Source organism: Rhincodon typus, chromosome 4 (assembly GCF_021869965.1).
Source record: "Rhincodon typus isolate 14 chromosome 4, sRhiTyp1.1, whole genome shotgun sequence".
In the NCBI taxonomy this organism is placed as follows: domain Eukaryota; kingdom Metazoa; phylum Chordata; class Chondrichthyes; order Orectolobiformes; family Rhincodontidae; genus Rhincodon; species Rhincodon typus.
Genome location: NC_063335.1, coordinates 28,559,481 through 28,579,698, shown reverse-complemented (window position 1 = coordinate 28,579,698; position 20,218 = coordinate 28,559,481). Strand labels below are relative to the sequence as shown.

At 41.9% G+C, this 20,218-nt stretch overlaps 1 protein-coding gene across 3 annotated transcripts in view; it reads left to right on the top strand.

Annotated features, from left to right (window-relative positions):
* The window catches only part of prex2 (phosphatidylinositol-3,4,5-trisphosphate-dependent Rac exchange factor 2), a 248,085-nt gene that overhangs the window by 27,341 nt on the left and 200,526 nt on the right, over positions 1 to 20,218 (top strand). Inside the window, exon 1 of one of the 3 annotated variants that reach the window (XM_048596383.1) lies at positions 15,538 to 15,649. The exons of the other annotated variants lie outside the window; for them this stretch is intronic. The gene's annotated coding sequence lies outside the window, so the exon portion shown is untranslated. Of the gene's footprint in view, positions 1 to 15,537; positions 15,650 to 20,218 lie in introns of those variants that run through there. 3 annotated transcript variants of the gene reach the window in all.

Here is a 20,218-nt window from a genome sequence, read left to right as displayed (position 1 = left end):
TTTTTCATTGACGTGCTTTCCCCCATCTTTGAGCATGTGAGTATTTTCATAGAAGCAGATCATTCGGCCCATCGAATTCACATCAACCCTCAGAAGAGCATCCCACCCAGATGCGTCCCCTACCCTATCCCTGTAACTCTGCATTTACCATGGCTAATCCACCTAGCCTGCACATTCCTGGACATTATGGTCGATTTACCATAGCCAATCCACCTAACCTGCACATCTTTGGATTGTAGGAGTAAACCCTCGCAGACACAGGGAGAATGTGCACACTCCACACAGACAGTCACCCAAGGGTCTCTGGCACTGTGACGCATCAGTGCTAACCACTGAGCCACTGTGCCACCCAATTTGTGCAGCCTTCTCCTCCTCCTCTTCCAGTGAATTGTTCAATTGTCTACAATCATTCAACTCTGTGGACGGACTACAGAGTTTGGATCTGGTCTCTTGGTTGTGACATTACTTAGCTTTGTCCATCATGTACTGCTCCTGCTGTTTGAAATGCAAGTACAGCTTCGTTGTAGCTTCACCAGCTTGACAACTGAGTTTTAGGCTCTGCCTGGTGCTGCTCCTGACATGCCATATTGCACTCTACTTTGAACCGGGGTCGATCCCCTGTCTTGATGATAATGGTATCTGGGGGAATATGCTGAACATGATTGAACACAATTCTGCTGATGCTGATCGCCCACAGCTCCTCGTCAGTGTCCAATCTTGAGCTGATAAATCTTTTCCTTGTCTATTCCATTTAACATTGTGGCACAGCCACAAAACATGATGGAGCAGGTCCTCAAAGAGAAGATGGCACTTTGTCTCCACTATAATGGTACACTGCTCACTCTTACTGTCATGGATGGACACATCAGCGACAAATAATTTGGTGAGAGCAAGATCAAGTAGATTTCACCCTGTTATTGGTTCCCTCACTACCTGCTGCAAACTCAGATTAGTATCTGATGTTTTTAGAATTTAACCAGCTCCATTAGCTACTGGGCCCCTCCTAGTGGTGAACGCTGAAATCTTCACCTGGAATAAATTGTCTTGCCCTTGCCATCATCAGATCTCCTTCCTAATTGTGTTCAATGTAGGGGAAGGCATTTGTGGATATGGTCGGTGATGACCAGGAGGTTTCCTTGTCCACATTCGACCTGATGCTTTGGGATATCATGGGAACTGGATGCAAAGTTTAGGACTGTCAGGCAACTCCGTCCTGACTGTATACCACTACAGCACCACTCTTGTGGATCTGTCCCGTTATTATCTAGTAGTGCCTGGCAAGGGTGCCTGAGGCCAACTAGGCAACAAGTGATACATGTTAATTGATAATAATTGGAACTTGACTGAGTGTGCCTCAGGGACAAGTAATCAATGGTGTTGGAGTTTGTGAGGTGGGAGTTGCAATAAGACTGTGATCAGAAAAGCATGTATCTAGACATTGCCTAACCAACATCTAACCTCTGGTGTTTAACATGTCCTGCAGGACACAGCCAGGGTTGGTGATACTCATGTCTGTGATCCTGCCTGTAAGGTTTAATCCCCTGAATATGACTATTATCAAGCTGTTGCTTGAGATGCTTGTAGGACAGCACTCCTAATGTTGACAGAAGTCCTCAAATGTTGGTATGAAAGACGTTTCAAAAAGGCTGGGTATTCCATTGTTGTTTCCAATGGCTGAGTTATCCATCTGGTTCATTCCTTGTCACAGTTTTGGCACAACTTCTGTCATGTGTCATAGCCAAGCTATCATCAAGAGACATGCTCATGACATCCTCACTGTATCATAGCATGTCACCCGAGGGTATTCATGTCTCACACTCCATGATACTGCAGGACCTCTTGAAGCACGACATGCTACCAGAATTAATGCTGCTCTGTTATAATATCATCTTTGTACATCATTATGAGCTAAAATAAACATGCATTGGCAGTTTCAATGCGACAATATTCATGCTCAGTTTCCTCTGCCATAGGAGAAGACGTAAGAATTTCTGCATCAGGTAAACTACTCTGCTGAAGGCAAATATCACAACAGAGTTTCTTGCTTGGTTTCTTTCACAGGCATTTAAGAATCCACCACATTGTGTGGGTCTGGAGTCACATCTGGGCCAGACCAGATAAGATTTAATTAGTGAACCAGCTGGGTTTTATGACAATCCACATTGGCTACATGGTTCTGAATAGATTGGCTTTCTCTTTCCAACTGCAATAACTGAACCTTGGCAAATCTGTCAGCAACTATTTAGATCAGACTAGCAAGTGCTGGCAAGTGTAGGAGTTGGGACATCATGTTGCAGCTGTACAGGACATTGGTGAAGCCACTTTAGAATACTGTGTACAATTCTGGTTGCCCTGCTATAGGAAGGATGTTGTTAAACTAGAAAGGGTATGGAAAACATTTGCAAGGATGTTACTGAACTGGAGAGTTTGAGCTATAGGGAGAGGCTGGATAGGCTGGGGCTATTTTCCCTGGAGCGTCGGAGACTGAGGGGTGACCTTACAGAGGTTTATAAAATCATGAGGGGCATAGATAAAATGAATAGCTAAGGCCTTTTTCCCATGGTAGGGAAGTCCAAAACTAGAGGGCATAGGTTTAAGGTGAGAGGGGAAAGATTTTAAAAGGGCCTGAGGGATAACTTTTACACACAGGTGCATGTATGAAATGAGCTGCCAGAGGAAGCGTTGGAGGCTGGTATGATTACAACATTTAAAAGATGTTTGGAGATGGATAGGAGAGGTTTAGAGAGATATGGGCCAAATACAGGCAAATGGGATGAGTTCAGTTTGGAAAACCTGGTTGGCACAGATAAGTTGATTCGAAAGGTCTATTTCCATGTGTATAACTATAACTCTATGTAATGTGGGAGCCAATTCAAATGTGTTAATGATGCATCCTGTCTCTTCACATCAAGACCATCAACAACTAGGCTCTGTAAATGGCAAGTGGGTCGGGGTGTAATTTGCATTTTTGAGCCCTCACATGACCCTCTCCCACCAATCATGGAGGAGTGTCCACAGCACTTCCATGAGCTCGAGCATTCTCAATCATAGACTTTTTCACTGTGATGACTGTTATACTGTAGGAGCAGGCAGACTAATAGGCAAGTTTGATTCAGAGAAGACTGAAATTTTGCCCTTGTGAAGGGATAGGTCTGACTTGAACGAAAATAATCCTCATAAGAATGATTGGGCTGGTCACATTGTTGATCTATGCAACAGCTGGTTGGAAACTAGTACTGGGACCTGCTGTACAGAAATAATTGGATAAGTATTTGTTCAAATCATGCGGCACATTAACTACTCACTACTTAAAATGCTAATGAGGGATGGCAATCGTTTAAGCAGAAGCTGCCAATTTCAAAAATTTCCCACTAAAAAGCAATGAAGTAAAGTGCCAAACTTTCTTTAGCTTCTCTTCATTGCAACAGCCTGTTGAATATTTGAGTGAAGGGCTGTTTGGAGGTAATAGATGCTTATATAAACCATTGATCAAAGACGATAGGCCAAGTGCAAACTTCTTGAGGAAATCAAAAGCACGTGGGTACTTGCAGGTTTTCCCTTCAGATCCAGTGGTAGGTGACAGGGAAAAAGGGGCTTTATTAAGCATGAACTATGTCCTCACTTGAAGAATTTAGAAGCAAATGGTTGTCAGTTCACAACCCAGTCGATGAACCTTGCGTAGTCGCAACAGCCAGTAGGGGAACCACTGCCAAGACCTCTTTGACAGACTGAGAGGAAGAAATCTGGCCGGTTGAGCTGGGGCACATTCATCCCACGAACAAACACACTACTCCATGACATTCACAGCAGGAAGCTGCTGGATTCTCTGGCTGCCTGAACAGTGAGGGTCAGAGGGTGAGCTGCAGTTTCATTCACAGGCATTCAGATGGCGCTGTGCCCAGGCTCTATCTGTGAGTGCTGTCAGTACATCTTTTCAGTGCAACTCCTGATGAAGCTCAGATTTTATAATCCTTTCTCTTTCATTGGCGCCAGCTCTCTCCTGTGAACCAAAAACATGCTTTGTGAAGAATAATTCAGTGCTGGTTATGAAGCAGATCAAAAGCAATTTCACATTTATATTTCCTTTTCTTTCCCTGTCTATAGGTATGTTATTTATATGTTTAATGTGTGTCTCATGTATATACGCATATAAAATGTGAATAAATTCAGTTTTTCTAGAAAGGAAAACAGGTTTTGTTTTGCATGATTCAGTTAAAAGCTTTGTAAATACAGAGTTTGTGGTATGGGTGATATTGAACCTGGATGTTCCAAGCTCTGCATTTGGTAGCACTGGAGATTTCTGCATTTCAATAGCACAGGAGGGGGTCTGCTCTTCGCTAGGACTGAAGAGGTGATCTGAGCATTTAACAATGTCACCGTGAGAATCCTGAGTCATCAAGACTGTAAACGTTAGCTTGCTGTCTCTCCATGGATGCTGCCTAACACTCTGTGATCTCCAGCATTTGTTGTTTTCAGTGTCTATTAATATGTCTGAGCAGGTTAATGAATAAGTGTCTTAATGTGCCTATAATAATGTGGAATGGACTCCAATGCTCAGGCTTTTAATTAAACACACTTTCACTGTGGTAGTGTCCCTACCTTTGGACCAGAACACCAGGATTCGAGTCCCATCCTCCAGAGATGTGTAATGACATCTCTGAACAAATTAATTAGGAAAATGTCTACCCTGAGGAACTCCTGCAGTGATGTCCTGGGTCTGACCAGTGTGGTTCTGGAGATATTGGGATATCACAGGAGTCAAAGGCGGAATGAGGGTCTGTTTGTGGAGATCTGGGGCAATCTCTCAGTGTCTGGCACAGGATGGGCCACTCATCCTGTTTCATTTTTTTTTCAGGCTAAAATTTTAACCAGCCCGTACTGGAAGTCTATGTCTGATCATTTAGTTTTAAAATGTCCAGCTTGCCAAAAGCACGATTTAAACTTGTATTATCTATCGACATTATTCCTTAAAAATTGCTATTTCCTGGAAGCACCCAAATTACAACAAAGTCCAGTCTCAAGAACTGATCTTTTTTAAAAAGTAAGACTGCTACATGTATTTTTGGAATTATATTTTAAAGTTGCCCAAATTAAACCCCAGTTTACAAATGCTTTTTTACAATTTACATCTGCTTGTACTTAACGGCAGGGTGAAAGCAGGACTGGGGGAAGGGTAACTTAAAAATCTAGCCTTTGGCTTTGCTGTGTTCCATCTGAATAGATGAATAGAAACCTAACAACAAGGGACAAAACCATACAAAGTGTTACAGCTGAGGTCCACTTAGTCAGGAATGATCAACTTATGAATTACTTCTCAAAACTTTAGGGCTTGGTGGGGAAGGGCTGGGGTCAGTTGGTAGTGGGATGGGTTGTATTGTGAAAACTAAGCATGTAAAATCATAAACAAATTGCCACAACAATGATGACTACAAAGAAAAGGCTCATGGTGTTGGGGTATAATATATTAGCATGCATAGGGGATTGGTTAACTGACAGGAAACATAGAGTAGGGAAAAAAGGGTAATTTGTGAGTTGTGAGAATGTAGCGTGAGGAATGCTACACAGATAAGTGTGAAGAGTTCAAACATTTATGACATGTTTCAATGGTTTGTATGTAGAGACTGAATATATGGTTGCTAAAATTGCCCATGACACAAAGATAGGGAGGAGAGTAAGCTGTGAAGAGGACCTTGGGAATCTGCAAAGATATAGAATGGGTAAAAAATTGGCATGTGGAATATATGGTAGGAAAATGTGAACTTGTCCAGTTTGGCAAGAACAAGAACAAAGCAGCACTTTTATTTAAATAGGGAGGGATTGCATAAGTCTAAGGTATGAGGGATCTGGGCATGAATCACAAGAAGCTGATATGGAGGGACAGGAAGTGATTAGGAACACAAATAGAATGTTGTCATTTATTACCGGGGTAATGGAATTCAAATGTAGGGAAGTTTTGCTGCGGCTGTATTGGGCATTGGTGGGACCACATTGGGAGCATTCTGTATGTAGGTACTGTTTTGGTTGTCTTATTTAAAATAGGATATATTTGCATCAGTAGCAGTGAAGAGAAGATTCAGTCAACTGTTCCAAGGATGGAAAGGGTTGACTAATGGGGAAACGTTGTGCAGGTTGGGCCTGTACTGTTGAAGTTCAGAAAAATGAGAAGTATTCTGTTTGAAATAGATTGATCCTGAAAGAACTTGACAAGGTGAATGTTGCAAGGATGTTTCTTTTTGTAGGAGAAGCTGTGACTATGGAACTATGTAAACTGCAGCTTAATAATGAAGGGTTTCCCACGTCAGACAGAGATGTGGAGAAATGTTTTCTGTCTGAGTTGTTAGCTTTTTTATTCATTCGTTCATCGGAAGGAGTATCACTGGCTTTGCCAGCATTTAGTACCCTTCTCCAGTTGCCATGAGAAGGTGACAGTGAGCTGAGTCCATTTGGTATCAGTACCTCCACAATACTGTAAGGGAGCGATTTCCAGGATTTCGACCCAGCGACAGTGAAGGAACGGTGATATATCTCCAAGTCAGGATGGTGAGTGGCTCCGAGGGGAATTTGCAGGTGGTGGTGTCCCTATATATCTGCTACCCTTGCAGATGGAAGTGGTCATGTGTTTGGAAGGTGCTGTCTAAGGAGGCTTGGTGAATTTCTGCAGCGTATCTTGTGGATAGTACACTATGCTGCTATTGAGCGTCAGTGGTGGAGGGTGTGGATGCTTGTGGATGTGGTGCCAGTCAAGCGGGCTGCTTTGTCCTGGATGGTGTCAAGCTTCTTGAGTGTTGTTGGGGCTGCATTCATCTGGGAAAGTGGGAAGTATTCCATCAGACCCCTGACTTGTGCCTTGGAAATGATGGACAGGCTCTGGGGAGTCAGGAGGTGAGTTACTCATCGCAGAATTCCTAGTGTCTGACCTGCTCTTGTAGCTGCAGTATTAATATGGCTAATCAACTTCAGTTTATGGTTGATGGTGACACCTAGGATGTTGGTGGTGGGGGATTCTAAGGAATTCCCTTCTTGAGGGAGCAGTGGAGGCAGTGTTGTTGGCTATTTTCAAGGCTGTGTTTGAAAAATTCTTGGTTGTCACAGGCGGCGAAGGATATAGGGGATAGACAGAAATTAAAGCCCAGAATCTCATCAACTGTGAATCTTACCAAACAGTTGAGCTGGTTTGATGGTTTAAATGGCTGACTTCTGCTCCAAATGTAAGTGTGTTTGAAGGTTTTAAATGGTGGGCTTTATTGTGAGTTCCATTTAGAGTCATAGAGTCATACAGTATGAAAACAGATCCTTTAGCCCAACTCATTCATGCCAACCAGATATCCTAAAATAATCTAGTCCCATTTGCCAGCTTTTGGCTCATATCCCTCTAAACCCTTCCTATTCATATACCCTTCCAGATGCCTTTTAAATGTTATAATTGTACCAGCCTCCACAGCTTCCTTTGACAGCTCGTTCCATACACGCACTACCCTCTGCGTGAAAAAGTTGCCCCTCAGGTCCCTTTTAAATCTTTCCCCTCTCACTTTAAACCTATGCCCTCTAGTTTTGTCAAGAATGGCAAAATTTTACTGATAATCACATCGCAACACATCTTGGCTTTGTTGTGGATCTTGTGACAAGTGAAAGTGACCAACCCATGGATAAGAGCTTCATCAGTAGATTTTCTGAAGCGGATTGGAAATGGTCAAGTTATGGAACTGACATAAAGAGCATATGAGGTCAGAAACTCATAAGGTACTGAGGGTGCAAAACAATCCTGTCTAACCTCAGAATATGGACAATGGAATTCATTCAGGTTTTGGAATTCATGTTGCAGCTGAAAATGTTTGCTCTTGTCTTCCCAATGTTTAACTGAAGGAAATATAATTCGTCCACAATTCTGAGATGGACAACGCAGACAGAGCACTGAGGCAGATATGGGAGAGGTAGAGAATACTTTAGAGACTGGACTGACTCCATGATTAGGGATGAAAGTATCAAAAGGGAAACATAGAAACAGGAGCAGAAGTAGGCCAGTCAGTCTTTCAAGCCTACTCCATCATTCAGTGAGATCATGGCTGATCATCCAACTCAGTACCCTGTTCCCGCTTTCTCTCCATACACTTATGATCCCTTTGAGATGAGATCGCCATGATCGTATCAAATGGTGGAGCAGGCTCGATGGGTTAAATTGCCAACCCCTGTTCCTAGTTCTTATGTTCCCTGTATCTAACTACATCTAACACATTCCTGAAAACATTTGTTGTACTTGTTTCAACTTTCTCTGTGAGTGAGAATTTATAGACTCAACACTCTCCAGGTGAAGAAATGCCTCCTCATCTCAGTCCTAAATGGCCTACCTTCTATGTTCAGACTGTTACCCCTGGTTTTGGACTCCCCTGTAATCAGGAACATCCTTCCTGTGTTTGCCCTGTCTGGTCCTATTAGAATTTTATTGGCCTGTTTGACATCCCCCCCTCATTCTTCTGAACTCTGAAAATAAAGCCCTAACCAATCCAATTCTTCCATACATCAGTCCAAGCCAGGAATCCTTCTGGTATCCCTCATTTCGCTCCCTCCATAGCTAGAACATTCTTCCTTGGATAAAGAGACCAAAACTGCACGCAATACTCCAGGTGTCGTGGCACTAAGGCCCTGTACAATTACAGTAAGACATCCCTGCTCCTGTACTTGAATCCTCTCACTGTGAAGGACAATGTACCATTTGCCACCTTCACTGTCTTTTGTAGCTGCACACTTAGAGAAAAAGAGTTGAGAACATGTGATAGATTCTTCAATGAAAAATCATGCTTCATGGCCAAAGAAAATTTACTGGAGATTCTCTAACTATGATTGTGTCATTACATTGGGCACAAACTTTCAAAGCTGGACAATAGGGAAAATACATTGGATGAAGATTGTAAGCTTGATTGTGTCAAAGGCAGACAAGGGAAACTTGGCAATGCATACAGTATAGCCACAAACAAAGTTATTTGTCACTTTGATTAGGACTGTTCGGTTCTGTAGCAAGGCTCTAACTTTATTGGAGAAATTCAGACATAGAGTTGTTTCTTTGGCTGGTCAGAGTACATTTAATGAATTAAAAGGATGGATTTGGAGATAGAGTAAGAATCAAATGTGCTTCAAGAAAAGAGAGTGATATGCTTTGGTAGAAATGGTTTACAATATTAAATAGTGGCCACGTAAGGCAGTTTGGTGGTCAGCAAGTGGGAATGGTGCTGTTTCTCTGTTAAGGTGAGCTACGAGACAGATGAGCGTGAAAGACCTGAGATCAGTATTGGGGTTGGGGATGGGTGTTTTGTGGGAGTTTTGGCTTGATGGGCATGTTTGAAGGTGGGGAACAGAGATGCCTTTTTATATAGATTATAGAGTCATGGAGCACGGAAGCACACCTTTCAGTCCAACTCATCCATGGCAAGCAGATCTCTCAAAAAAGCTAGTCCCATTTGCCTGCATTTGGCCCATATCCCTCTAAACCTTTCCTGTTCATGTACCTGTCTAAATATCTTCTAAATGTTGTAACTGTACCTGCATCTACCACTTTTTCTGGCAGTTCATTCCTCATACTAACCTCCCTCTGTGTCAGAAAATTGCCCATCGGGTCCCTTTTAAATCTTTCTCCTCTCACCTTAAAATTATGTCCTTTTGTTTTGAACTCCCCTACACTGGGAAAAATACCCTTTCTATTCACTCTATCCATGCCCCTCATGATTTTATAAACCTCTATAAGATCATGCCTCAACCTCCTATGCTCATACAATATAAGTCCCAGCCCATCATTACAGTCTTTCCATTCTGCCGATCTGTTCTAAAAATCCAATGTCCTGAATTTTTGGTTTGCACACTTGTACATCTTGTAACCATGTCCCAGTAATGATTACTATTTCAAACTATTTATGCCATTAATTCATCTATCTTGGAATGAGTTCTTCCTTTCCAATGCGGTAGTGTGTTTTAATGGAGTTTGGGTCAGAGAATTGGGTCTAAAGTCTTGTGCGTCTGTCTGCTGGAAATGAGAGAGTTAACTATCACTTCTGAGGCAGTAAATGAGCCACTTAGCTAGTGTAGATGCAGAAAAATACAGGTGCTTTCAATGATGGCTGTGCACCCAAAGAAAAAGTCTGTTCCAAATGCCAGATGCAAAACCAAATTCCAAAGCATGTATTAGAGAAAACTGTGGCAATTTTCAATTTTAGCTGGTATGTAATAAAGGTGTGAGTAGATTGATCACCTGTTATATATGAAAATTCCAAAAGGAGACGTTTTTCAAGTTGCTTGCTAAGATATTTGTTCAAAACCAGATTGAGTGTTTATTGATCCAGGGTCCCAAGTGTAGCCATATTTTCAGGCATGGGAGTCTGGTCAGTAGGGCAGTGACATAAAGAGGATCAATTGGTAAATGAGATTACGACTGATTTTTTCTGAAGCAAATGTCATTGTTTGTTGTGAAAGGAAATCAATTGTTTTTCCACATTTTTGTTGAAATATTCATGATGGCTTTCAGCATCTTGTGAGAGAGGCAATCCGTATTCTCTGATGGTTTTCATCAGCACACTGCTTGATGCCATGATGGACAAACTAAAATTGTAACTAAGCACAACTGATTTTATGATTTGAATCCACAATGTTTTTATCACATTGTTCCTCATGATTGGTTACAAGGCTGGGTGTAAAACAATAGCAGCTAGGATCGCAAAATTATATATTTTCTTTGTTACTCATATATAAATCAAAGAATTGAAGATAGGAGCAGGAGTAGGCCATTCAGCCCCTCAAAACTGCTCTCCCATTCAATATGATCATGACTGATTATCAAGCACAATACGCTAATCGCGCCCTCCCTCTCTCTCCTGTGATCCATTTAGCCACAAGAGCTCTATCTGTCTCCATCTTGAAAACACAATGTTTTGGCTTCACCTGCTTTCTGAAACTGACAGCAACTTCTGAAATCTGCACCTGCTCACTCAATGCAGAAACCTAGATATTGCTGATGGCAATTGTACAATTCCTCCTTGAGTGTGTTGTTACAGGCTTCACCTGCTGCACGACCCTCACAAAACCAGCCTTTTTTCAGAACAGGCTTGCTGCAAAAATCCTTGAAAATGTTACACCATGTTGGATGATGTACAATGGGCTCTTTTACAGTGTATTTATTTCATAATTGCTGCTGAACATCCTTATTGACCTCAGATAGATTTTGAGTGTTCAGGTTCACAATTCCCAATCTAGTCAGGTTGGGTTCTCAAGAAATCTCATGAGGCTGACACCATCCAGGACAAAGCAGCCCACTTGACTGGCCCCACATCCACAAGCATCCACGCCCTCCACCATCAATGCTCTGTAGCAGCAGTGTGTACCATCTACAAGACACACTGCAGAAAAAGATACTTCCGAATCCTTGACCACTTCCATGTAGAAGGACAAGGGCAACAGATACATGGAAGCACCACTACCTGCTATTTCCCCTCCAAGCCACTCAGCATCCTGACTGGGAAATGTATCACCATTCAAACTGACTTCAGAAAGAGGGAAATCCATGTGACAAAGATAGTTACATCAGTAGGGAGCATTATCCATTCTGATGAAGGGTGATTGGACTCAAAACGTTAATTCTGTTTGTCTCTTCACATATTCTGCCAGACCTGCTGAGTTTCTCCAGCAATTTCTGTGTTTGTTTCAGATCTCCAGCATCCACAGTATTTGACTTTAATTTGAATCTTTAGCTTCTTCTTGGGATGCTGCAGAGAGCAGGATCATCTTGAAATATTTGCAGAAAATCTAAAGATTAGCTGGCAAGAGCAGAGAGGCAAAATATGACACTGAAAGATAAAAGCTGATTTTTTTCACAGAATAGTTGAAGTGAACTCTCAAGCAACTATTGCAAGAACAAATGCTGGAAAATGTAGAAGACAAAATATTAATAGTATAAGATTAGTGAAAGACAGAGTGGGCCCATTAGGACCAAGTAGGATAAGACGTTCACTGAAGCAATGGGTGTGGAAGAGGTGCTAAATGAGTACTTTGCTTCTGTTGTTACCAAATTAGAAGATGGTGACAATAGCCCAGTTGAAAATGGGCAACTGCATAATATAGTGATAGATAAAGAGGGGCTAAAAGGCTGGCATCACTCCAGGTAGAGAATAGGCCAGGCTTGGATGGGATGTATCCTCGATTACCGAGAGAGCTAAGGGAACAAATTGCGGAGTTGTTGACAGAAATTTTCCAGGTCTCTCTGAACACAGGACTAGTCCCAGGGACTGGAGGATTGCAAATACGATGCTATTGTTTAAGAAAGGGGCAAAGTATAACCAAGAAACTACCGACCTATCAGCTCAACATCAATAGCGGGAAAACTGAAGGAGGCCATAATGTGGAATAAGATAACGATATACTTAGGGAAAAATAAATTAATACCAGACAGTCCACATGACTTTGTCACGGGTAGGCCATGTTCGACAAATTTAATTGAGTTTTTTGAGGAGTTAACACAGGACAGTGGATGAGGGTAGTGCTGGAGATGTTATATATTTGGACTTTCAGAAAAGATTTGATACTTTGTCACATGGCAGGCTGGTTATCAAATTAGAAATGTTTGGGATTGATAGGACCTTGGCAGCATCAGTTTAGAAGCTGGTTAAAAGATAGGGAACAGAGGATAGGTATAGCTAGGTATTTCTTAGACTGGAGACATGTTGAAGGTGGTGTTCCCTTGCTTTTTCTGATTGGTATAAACAATTTGCAATGGGCATTAAGTACAAAGTCTCTAAATTTGCAGACAATACTAAGCTTGGGAGAATAGTGACTGTGAGGATGACACTGAGTGACTTTAGCGGGGTATTGATAAGTTGGCCAAATGGGCAGATACCTGACAAATGAATGCCAATGCAGAGAAATGGGAGATAATGCATTTTGGTAGAAGAAAAATGGGGACAATACAGGTTCAATGGTACAACTTTGAGGGGAGTACAGGAGCAGAGGGACCTTGGGGTTCATGTCCACGGTTCTCTGAAGGTGGCCAGGCAAGTTGAAACAGTTGTTCAGAAGGCTTGTAGGATCCTTTGATTTATAAATAGAGGCATAGAGGAAAAAAGCAAGGAAATAATGCAAAGCCTCTACAAATCATTGGTCAGACTACGTCTGGAGTATTGTGTTCAGTTCTGGGCACCTAAGGATACAAGGGAGATTAGAGATTAGGCTTGATTCCCTTGGAGTTGGGAAGATTAAGAGGTCACCGCACAGAGGTGTTCAAAATTATGAACAATTTTGACAGGGTAAAAGAAGGATATACAGAAGGATATAAAGAAGGTTTCCACTAATTGGTATGTCAGTAACTAGGAGTCACATTTTAAGTTTGTCAGCAAGAGAGCTAGGAGTGGGATGAGGATAAACTTCCTTACACAGAGAGGTTTTAGGATTTGGAATGTGTTGCCTGGGAGAGTGGTGGAGGCAGATTCCATAGGAGGTTTCAAAAGAGAGCTGGATATATATTAGAAAATGATGAGTTTAGAGGGCTATGGAAACAGGGCTAGAGAGTGGGATTAGCTGGATAGCTCTCTTAAGAGCCTGTACAGACATGATGGGTTGAATGGCCTCCTTCTGTGCTGTAAAATTCTATGATTTGAACTTTTGAGACAAAACTGACAGGCCGTTTACATTATTTCGGGATTCTCACATCAGCAAAGACAGTATAAAATAGGGAGTACGATTCCAAAAGGGGTGCTGGAGTAGAGGGAGCTGCATGTATACGTGCACAGATCATTGCAGATGGCAAGACAGATGAAGAGAGCAGTAAGGAAAGCATCCAGAATTCTTGGCTTTATTAATAGGGGCACAGAGTACAAGAGCAAAGTAGTGAGTAAGGAACTTTTACACAACACTTGTTTGAGTATTCATCTGGAGTGTGGTGTCTGGTTGTGGGTGTCACATTATAGGAAGGATGTGAATGGAGACAGTGCAGAGTGATTTGCAAGAAAGGTTCCAGGAATGAGAAACTTCAGTTGTGATGGTAGATTGAAGAAATTGGGACTGTTCTCCATAGAGAGCAGAAGACAGAGAGGAGATTTGATAGAGGTATTCAAAATCTTGAGCAAGCAGGATAGAGTAGATAGGGAGTCAGAAAAGAAACAAGGACGAGAAAGCATAGATTTAAAGTGATGTGCGAAAGAAACAAGTGTGATGTGGGAAATTTTTTTTTCCACAAAGTGACTAGTTAGGATATGGAATGCACCGCTTACAATGTGTATACAGATTCAATTCTGATCACCTTGCTATAAGGAGGGCTGGAAAGGGTAAAGAAGAAATTTACAAGGATGTTGGGACTGGAGGGTTTGAGCTATAGGGAGAGGCTGGATAACCTGGGGCTTTTTTATCCTGGAGTGTCAGAGACTGTGGGGTGAACTTATTGAGATTTATAAAATTATGAGGGACGAGGATAGAGTGAATAGCCAAAGTCTTTTACCCAGGATATGGGAGTCCAAAACTAGGGAGCATTGATTTAAGGTGAGAGGGGAAGAATTTAGAAGGAACCTGAGGGGCAACTTTTTCACACAAAGGCTGGTGTGTGTATGGAACAGGCTGCCAGAGAAATTGATACCATTACAACATTTAAGACATTTGGACAGATACTTGAGAAGGAAGGGTTGAGGGGGATATGTGCCAAATGCTGGCAAATGGGACCAGTTTAGTCTAGAAACCTAGTCTGCATGGACAGTTGGACCAAAGGATCTGTGTATGTCTCTATGACTCTAAGGGGGGCTGATGCAGGTTCAGCTGAGACATTCAAGAGGGTATTGGATGCTAATTTGAATAGTGTGTAAGGTTATTTGGGGAAAGCAGGAAATCATCATTAGGTAATGATGTTTGTTTGAAGAGCTAGTACAGGCACTATGAGCTGAATGGCCTTCTGTGCTGTAACAAATCTGTGATTCTGAGCTCAGAATAAACAAGCAAAACAGCACATAGGGATTTGTATTTCAATATCTGACTTTAATGGGCTAAGAGGAACTGCAAAGAAATAAAATTGTTTATAGACAGAAATGCACAACATGCTGGGAAAACAAATCATTAACATGTTATGCATGTTATGACTGTGGGAGTACAGCAGATAAATCATAACATACTGAGAATTTCCATCTCTCTGCCCTAAATGAGCAAATACCTAAACAGCAAAAGATCAAAAAAGATGTCAGCAAAAGTTAATTTAATATTTCATGAAGTTCAAAAAAATGCAGATTTTTATTTGCATCTATTTCAGTTGCCCAAGGCATTTTTTCCAAAAAAAAATTGATTAAAAATTGACTGAAAACAATAGAAACTGAGAGAGAACATAGATGGATCATGAAAAATCTGTTTTGCTAGTTTTGATGGCCTATAGATTTCTTCCCAGTTATCACAACTTGGACTTCCTTTTAGTTTTCACAACTACAGGCTTGACCCAACTAAGCTCTCAACCTGGAGATTTCTACAACTATATCTGTGGCGCTTCCTCCTCAGTGAGTTGTTTAATTGTTCACGAAAATTCATGACTGGATACAGCAGGAGTGTAGAGCTTTGGTGTGAAGCATTGCTTGTGGGAACACTTTACCCTTTATTGTGTCCTGTTCTGCTTTTTGGCATGCAAATTACACTCGTGGTGTAGCTTCAGGTTAGTACTTTTTAAGGTACACCTGCTGTTGCTTTTGGCATGTTTACTTGGATGACATTAGTGAACCAAGGATGGTCCCTGACTTAATAATAGTGAGGGATATACTAGGGCATGTAGCTAAAGATTGTGATTGACCAGAATTCTGATGGCTAACAGTCTCTCATAGATGTACAGTTTTGAGATGATAGGTTTATTTGGAATCCCTCACTTCGTCCAGTACTAATGCCATACAATGCAATTGAGCATGTGCTCAGTTTGAACATTGTTTCTATCAGGATAGTGTGATGGTTGTGATGGTGGATTGGTGAGGAGAATTTCAAGGAGGTTTTCTCCTGTTGTTGGTTCCTTCAGCACTGACAAGCCCAGTCTGTCAGCGAGGTTCCTCAGGAGTGGTGGGACTAAGGAACTCTTGCTTGAGTCTTCAAGTTGCCAACCCAGCGTATCTTTAATGCACTTGCTAAACTTGCTGTTTGCAAATGGTGTTCAACATGGAGTACGAATTAAACAGTTGAAGCATCTTATATGCCACTAGCTCTGTTTCTGGATTTGAACCCCTGCCCTCGACCATTCTTCCTACATTACCAGTCCATTAACAATTTAAACACAGGTCTTTTAGATTTGTCCTTTGATCGTCTTTGTAGCAAATGGTCTTGACTCTTGATGGATACAACTTGCGTCAAGATATTCAGGGTACACAGTGTCTTGCTTCACACAAGAAGTCATCAGTAGCTTTTAGAGCTGAGCTTTTGAAATCCCAGACTGCTCAGAGAGTGGTGATCCTTGTATTTTAAATAAAACTGCATTTCCATTATTCCTGTTGAATGCATGTACCAGGATGGGAATCGTCATTTGGTATCAACCATTTACTATCTTTAAAGGAGAAGATTCCTTGTGGCTTTCATGTGTGAGATGATCATTTCCAGTATATAGAATCCCTACAGTGTGGAATTTGGCCATTTGGCCCATTGAGCCCACACTGACCCGCCAAAGAGCATCCACTCAGAGCCCATTCCCACCCCCCCCCATACCCTGTCCCTGTAGTCCTGCATTTCCCATGGCTTTGGGAAACAGTTAACTCTGATTTTTTCTTCACAGATGCTGCCAGACCTCTGAGCTTCCAACAACTTCTGTTTTTGTTCCTGATTTACAGTATTTGCAGTTCTTTCGGTTTTTATTACATACTGCGCATCCTGAATATCTTGGTACAAGTTGTGTACACAATATGGAATAATTGATGGCCCAATTTTTGTTGCCTACCGGAGTCAAGATTCTGAACATCTGCGTAGGGTTGGACAGAAACTTGAAGTGGGAAATGTTAGATCCAGTGGTCATGGTCCATGTGGGTACCAGTGACCCAGACAGGACAAGGGAAAGAAAAGATTCTGCTCGTTCAGTATGAGGAGCTAGCCACCACATTGAATAGCAGTACCTCAAGACTAATAACCTTTGGATTTCCCTGATCCATGTACCAATTGGCAAAGGGCCCATAAAATTTGTGAAATGAATACATGGCTCAAAGCCTAGTGTGGGAGGTGGATTCCGGTTCATGGGAGAAACAGGGGTGATATTATTGAGACAGCCTGCACCTGAACAACGTTGGGACCAGTGTTCTAGCAAACATGGAACTGAAAAAGTGAAGAGGACTCCAACCTAAACAACAGGGGTGAAGGATCAAGTGTGGGTAGATAGAGCACATCCAGAGGGATGTCAAGGAAGGAAAACAAAATAGTAATACGGGAAGTGAAGATCCAGGAGGACCTGGTAGAAAGGGACAGAGAATAACCTAGGAATACACCAAGAGTCAAGACTAGATGTTGCAAAGACAACAATTGGATAAAACCAAAGGCTCTGTATCTAAATGTGTAATATTCAAGAAAATTGGGATTAGATTCGTTATAGATAACAAGGTGTAGAGCTGGATGAACACAGCAGGCCAAGCAGCATCAGAGGAGCAGGAAGGCTGGCGTTTCGGGCCTAGACCCTTCTTCAGAAATTAGATTCGTTAGATGGTTGCTTTATACTGGCACAGATGCAATGAGCCAAAGGCCCTTTACCTGTGCTATAGATCTCTATGAATGCGATCTGATAGCCATTATGGAGATCTGTGTTCCTTTATTGCTCAGACCGTTGAAGTTTGGGAGTTGGAACATCATGTGGAAGTTGTACAGGACGTTGAGGCCATTTTTGGAATACTGTGTACAGTTCTAGTCGCCTTGCTATAGAAAGGATATTATTAAATTGGAGAGGGTTCAGAAAAGATGTAATTACCAAGATGTAATTGGGACTGGAGGGTTTGAGTTATAAGCTTAGGCTGGATAGGCTGACTCTTATTTTTACTGGAGTGTAGGAGATTGAGGGGTGACCTTATAGAGGTTTACAAGATTGTGAGGGGCACAGTTAAAGTGAATTGCCAAGTCCTTTTCCTTTGGGTTGGAAGTTTAAAACTAGGGGGCATATTTTTTAAGGTGAGGGGAGAAAGATTTAAAAGGGATCTGAGGGGCAACTTTTTCCTCAGAGAGTGGTTTATATGTGGAATTAATTACCAGAGGAAGTGGTAGGTGCAAGTACAGTTTCAACATTTAAAAGACATTTGGACAGGTACATGAATAGGAAAGGTTTAGAGAGATATGGGCCACGCACAGGCAAGTGGGACTAGTTTAGTTTGAGAAACTTGGTTGGTATGGATGAGTCAGATCAAAGGGTCTGTTTATAGAGTCAGAGTAATACAGCATGGAAACAGTCCCTTTGGCCCAGACTGGTCCATGCTGACCATGGTGCCCACTCAACTAGTTCGAATCAACCACATCTGGTCAGTATCCCTCTAAACCCTTCCCATTCATGTATCTATCCAAATGTTTTTTAACTATTGCTATTGTACCTGCCTCAACCATGTTCTTTGGCAGGCCATTCCATATACACACCACTCTGTGTGAAGAAGTTGCCCCTCAGGTCCTCCTTAAATCTTTCCGCTCTCACCTTAAACCTATGTCCTCTAGCTTTCAATTCCCCATCCCTGGGAAAAAGACTATATGCATTAATTTTATCTATGCCCTTCATGATTTTATACACCTCAATAATGTCACCCCTCATTCTCCTACATTCCAATGAATAAAGTCTTATCCTGTCCAGCCTCTCCCTATAACTCAGGACTACTAGTCCTGGCAACATCCTCAAATCTTCTTTGCATATTTTCCAGTTTAACTATGTCTTTCCTATAACAGGGTGACCAAAACTGTACACAATATTTCAAGTGCGGCCTCACCAACAAGTTATACAACTGTAACATAATGTCCCAACTCCTATACTCAATGCCTTGACCAATGAAGGCCAGCATGCTAAATGCCTTCTTCACCACCCTGTCCACCTGTGATGCCTCTTTCAACAAACTATGTACTTGTACTCCTAGGTCCCTCTATTCCACAACACTCCTCAGGACCTTACCATTTACTGTGTAAGTCCTATCTTGGTTTGACTTTCCAAAGTGCAACACCTCACATTTATTTGTATTGAATTGCATTTGCCAATTCTCAGCCCACTTCCCCATCTGATCAAAATCCCTCTGTAATTTTTAATAACCTTCTCCACTATCAATGATGCCTCCTAATTTTGTATGATCTGCAAACTCACTAATCGTGCCTTGTACATTTACATCCGGATCATTTATGTAAGTAACAAAAACAAAAGGTTCCAGCACTGAACGCCATGGCAGACCACCATTCATAGGCCTCCAGTCTGAGAAACAACCCTCAACCATCATCCTCTGCTTCCTACCATTGAGCCAATTTTGAATCCAATTAGTTAGCTCTCCCTGGATCCCGTGCAACCAAACTTTCATGACTAGCCTGACTCACAGGACCTTGTCAAAAAGCCTTACTAAAGTACATATAGACAACATCCACTGCCCTACCCTCATCCATCCTCTTGGTTACCTCTTCAAAAAACTGTCAAAGTTTTGTCAGACATGACTTGCCGCGCACAAATCCATGCTGACTATCCCTGATCAGACCTTGACTATCCAAATACTGGTTGATCCTGTCCCTCAGTATCTTATCCGATAACTTGCCTACCACTGATGTCAGGCTCACTGGCCTGTGGTTCCCTGGCTTGTCTTTGCTACATTTCTTAAACAATGGAACAACATTAGCCAACTTCTAGTCTTCTAGAACTTCACCACTGGCTAAGGATTAAGCAAAAAATCTCTGCAAGGCTCTCTGCAATTGCTTCCCTAGCCTTCCATAACATCCGAGGATGGACTTGATCAGGCCCAGGGGATTTATCCACCCTAATGCGCTTTAAGGCTGCAAACGCCTCCTCCCTTGTAATGTGCAAGAAGTCCAAAACATCCCCACTTGCTTCCCTTATTTCCTTAGCCTCCATGATTCTCTCCTCAGTAAAACACTGAGGAGAAATATTCATTAAAAATCTCCCGCTTCTCCTGTGGCTCCACACATAGACAGCAATGCTGATCTTTAAGAGGCCCTATTCTCTCCCTAGCCACCTTTTTACGCTTCATATAACTATAGAATCTTTTAGAATTATCTCTAACCTTATCTGCCAGATCTGTCTCAT